Source organism: Nannospalax galili, unplaced genomic scaffold (assembly GCF_000622305.1).
Source record: "Nannospalax galili isolate Female #2095 unplaced genomic scaffold, S.galili_v1.0 scaffold646, whole genome shotgun sequence".
Classification (NCBI taxonomy): Eukaryota; Metazoa; Chordata; class Mammalia; order Rodentia; family Spalacidae; genus Nannospalax; species Nannospalax galili.
This window is the reverse complement of record NW_008355279.1, coordinates 1,260,558-1,265,429: the sequence shown is the minus strand read 5'-3', so window position 1 is coordinate 1,265,429 and position 4,872 is coordinate 1,260,558. Positions and strand designations below refer to the sequence as shown.

Below are 4,872 nucleotides of genomic sequence, written 5' to 3'. Positions count from 1 at the left end.
AATTTTATTATTTAAAAAATATTTTATTATTTTTAACATTATGTCAATGAGTGTTTTGACTGCATGTAAGTAAATACACCACATGCGTGCAGTGCCCACAGAGACCAGAAGAGCATGTCAGATCCCCTGGAACTGGAGTTTCAGACAGTTGCTAGCCACCATGTGAGTGCTGGGAATTGAACCCAGCTTCTCTGGAAAAACAGCAAATGTTCTTAACTGCTGAGCCATCTGTCCAGCCTCTTTATTTTTTGTGTGTGCATGTGCATATGTGTGCACACATGTGTGCACATAAGTGGGTGCCTGCAGAGGCCCCACATCAGATCCTCCTGGAGCTGGATTTATGAACAGTAGTGAGCCCATTATGGATGTTGGGACCTGAACTCCAGTCCTCTGCAAGAGCATTATGTGCTCCTAACTGCTGAACCATCTCTCCAGCTCCAGTGTTTTTGCATTTGTACTGTTATTATGTTTAACTTATTTTCTCCATCTTTCATTGATAGGTGCAAATGTCCTCATCTTGGCTCTTTGGGGGGACAAAGGAGCCCCCCATATGCAGGCCTTGCACTTCAGTTTCGCCTTGGGTGCCTTTCTGGCTCCCCTGCTGGCTAAACTGGCATGGGGCACAGCAGCCTCTGCTGCAAACCACACGGAGCCTGACTTTCATTCTCTAATGCTGAACAGATCCTCCGAAGCCACCTCAGACCCTCTGTTTGCAGTGCCTGATGACATGAATTTGCTGTGGGCTTATGCTTCCATCGGCACTTATGCTTCAGTAGTTTCTGTCCTTCTCTTGGCTCTGTTTTGTAAGAAATGCTCAAGGCAGCAAAAATCCACAGCATCAGCCCAGCGATCTCAAAGAGCTAAATACCACAAGGCCCTGCTCTGCCTCCTCTTCCTGTTCTTCTTTTTCTACGTTGGCGCTGAGGTGACATATGGCTCTTACATATTCTCATTTGCAACCACCCATGTTGGCATGGAGGAAAGTGAAGCAGCCGGGTTGAACTCCATCTTCTGGGGGACCTTTGCAGGCTGCAGGGGCCTGGCCATCTTCTTTGCAGCGTGTCTACAGCCTGGAACCATGATTGTGTTGAGCAACGTTGGCAGCCTGGTCTCATCTTTATTTCTGGTGCTTTTTGACAAGAACAAACTTTGCCTCTGGATCGCATCTTCAGTGTATGGAGCCTCGATGGCAACCACATTTCCCAGTGGAGTTTCTTGGATTGAGCAGTACACCAGCATAAGTGGGAAATCTGCAGCATTTTTTGTAATTGGTGGAACTCTAGGAGAAATGGCTATTCCTGCAATAATTGGAATTCTTCAAGGAAAATACCCAGATTTGCCAATAGTTTTGTATACCTGTTTTGTGTCAGCAATATTTACTGCTGTTTTATTTCCTATAATGTATAAATTAGCTACCTCACCTTTGGAACACCAGCGGAAAGAAAATATCAACAGTGAGGGCTGGACCACTTTGCCCTCTAAGTTTGGCCTCTGAAGAAAAGAACGAATGGGGAGATGCAGAAAAAATGAAACAGAATGGATTTTGAAGTAGTTGAAATGAGCAACGCAGCGAGGCATTCTGCACTAGATGTCTAGAAACATTGAGATGGAACCCATACCTGATGCCACCACCAGTTCCTCTCAAACGCATTGATTTGGGATCCTCTTGAGTTAGTACTATTAATCCTCCCATGAAATACTTTGTTACTTTTCCTATGGTTGTGACCAAATACTTGACAAGAAGCCACTTAAAGGAGGAAGGGTTTAATTCTGACTCCCAGTTTGAGGATGCAGACCATCACAGAGGGGAAGACGTGGCGGCAGGAGACTCCATGGCAGCAGAAACGTGTAGCTGGGACTCCTCACCTCCTCACATCTTGGCAGAATAGGAAGCAGAGAGGATAGAAAAGTGGCCTTCTATAAAACCTCAAGCCCTGCCTATAGTGACCCACTTCCTCCAGAGAAGCCCCACTTCCTAAAGTTTCCACAACTTTCCAAAACAGCACCCCCAGCTGGATACCAAGTGTTCAAACACATGAGCCTATGGGAGACATTTGACATTGAAAATACAGCAAGCCAATTGGAAAGATCATTAGCAAATTCTCTGTGTTCTTTGGGAATTAAAGTTTCTAGGTCCATTTATAGGAAATACTAAAATACTTTATTATAACATGTCCTATGATTCCCAGGGTGTTACCTAGAAGTCTTGTACTCTTAAGTTCTTGTTCTGAGAATCCTGTTAGGCAGGAATCACTAGACAGTATTTTATGGCTTCAGCTTTCAGGCCATTCAAAGAAGTAATTTGTGTTTAAAAGTTGGGTAGTATTCAAGTGAGCAGCACCACCAAAGAACAGATGGGATTTGCTGAGCAAATGATCAAATATCCATATTCTGCCAGGAGTTGAGAAGAGTAGTCCATGAAAGATTATATTTGGAAATGAACAGATCTTTTCATTTTGCTTGATTTATTGGTCAGTTGGATTAAAGAATGCTAATGGCTTATTTTTTATTTCTATGAAGAGAACACACAACAAGGTTCAAGAGAGCTGTCTTCAAGATGACTCTGCCTTCTGGCTATGCACTGAGGCACTTAATGTAACCTCATCTACCTCATTTCCTAAAAATGAAAATGAGATGCTTTCCAAATTGAGAAACCTATAGGTCTTCAAGTTTGTCCAGGATGTTTGCTAGAACAGCCAATTGTTCATTTCAACTGAGAAGTGAGACAAGATGATAAAAGGCTTTAAGAGTATGCTGCTGATTATGAATATGTGCTGGTCTGAATATTTGTAAAATGCAAACTTGTCTCCATGTTCAGACTACATTGATGACATTTTGTTTTACTACCTTAGTAGTAGAGTGGATTTTTGTCTAATCATATGGCTCTGCAAATCCTTTCAGGACCTGTAGATACCTTCTACCTCCTTAAATAAGATAACTATAGATAGGTCTTTTTGATGCCCTTAACTACCTCAGTAGGACAAAATTGGTCTAGGTCTTGCTATTTCTAGACTTGATTTTCATGAGCTTTGAGTAGCAATTACATCTTAAGCACTATAAACGTTTGACAAATTTAATTTACAGTTAGGCACAGTCTGTCTAGTGGATAGAACACTTGTATATACATCATCCAAGGTTCTGCCTCCCTGAGTTTGAATTACTTGGGAAATTAAACTGATGATGAGAAGGTAGATTGATGACGCAAGAGGCAGGCATGAGAAAGGCTACTTGACACAAGTATGGAAAAACTGGTGTGAGCTCTCTTTATAAATGACTAGAATTGATGAGAATTTTATTTACTTCTTCCCAACTTTTCTGTTGAATAGCATTTAATTTCAATATGAATAGAGTTGATTTGCTTTTTCTTCCCTAATTTCTATAAATTAGCTTTTGAATAATACTTTGGTTTGTCTTAAGTGAAACACAAGAGCCCATTCACCATATGCCTGCCACCAGATTGTTCATGTTAGTTACTACCCTAACAGCATTGGAGAGGCTGGATGGATAAAAGGTGATTTTGTGATGTACTTTTCTCTTAGCTAGTTTGGAAATACCTCTGCTCCATTAACTGCTTTTCCTGGGCCTTAGACAATAAATCCCTTATTGTTAAACAGGGATCTGCCTTCAAAATCTGCCTCTTTATTACCACTTTTGAGACAGGCTCTGGCTGGCCTAGTACTCACTAAGTAGCCCAGACTGGCCCCAAATTCATGGTAATCTTCCTGCTTCAGCCTCCTTACTGCTGGTATTTCAGGCATAAGTCATTACATCCAGATATGTTTAAGAGTGTGTTGGATAGCTTCAGTTGTCAACTTGACATAACCTGGGAAGATTCAATTGGGGGCTTTCCCCTATTGGATTGGCTTATGGGCATGTCTATAAAGCATTTTCTTGTTGAGTGATGAGGGAGGGCCCAGCCCACTGCAGGCTGAGCACAGATGGAGGAGCAAGCCAGTAAGCAGCATTTCTACATGGTCTCTGCTTTAGCTCCTGCCTCCAGATTCCTGCCCTGCATGAGTTCTTACCCTGGCTTCCCTCAATGATGGACTGTCATTTGAAAGTAGAAAGTAATAAGCCCTTTCTCCCCAAGTTGTTTTTGCTCGTCATGTTTGTCTCAGCAACAGAAAACCAAACTAGAACAAAAGCTGGTATCAGAGAGTAGGATATTGCTGTGAAGGACCTGTTCATGTTGTCCTGGGAGGATTGTAGAAGGATTTTGGAGCTTTGGGCTGGAAAAGCCATTGAATGCTTGGGACTCAGTGAGCTATTCTGTGGGAGCTTGAAGAAATGCAAATGGTGGAGGCCTGGTTTGTGAAATTTCAGAGGGAACTTTGGGAATCCCTCAAAGACTATCTGGGTCATTTGTGTGATATATTTTAGATTAAGAATCTGTGGAAATAAAACCTTTTGTGCTTTACTGGGACAATTAATGCTTGTTAGCTGGGGCTGAAAAATCAGTTGTGACAAACAAGATACCAGTATCATTGAGGTGAAGGGGCGAGAAGAGTAGAAAGAACATACTTTTATTTGAAAGAAAAATGTAAAAGCAAGGTTTCTGAGTTTGCATCATTTTGTGTGTGGTGTGAAACAGAAGGGGCCACACTCTACCTTCAGTATGGCAAAAAACATGGGCAGAATTGCTCTCAATACAGTCCAGGTTTATGGGAAGCTTTTTAGGTTTTATTTGCTTTTTAAAGATCAGAATCAGATACCAGTCTGTTTTATTGTGAGGTACAAAGCACTTTTCTCTGGACTGGGATATGAGTAGAGCTTAGTCAGGGCAAAAGGGGGGCAAAGTGCCACTTGCTTCTGCCCCTTTAGAACCCATAAGCGCCAGGAAGACAAAAGGACTCAGGAAAAACTTGATTGCAG

General features: G+C 42.0%; 1 pseudogene; it reads left to right on the top strand.

Annotated features, from left to right (window-relative positions):
* LOC103749575 overlaps nt 1–3,962 on the top strand; it is a 24,501-nt pseudogene extending 20,539 nt beyond the window's left edge.
* Nucleotides 3,963–4,872: the final 910 nt, after the last annotated feature.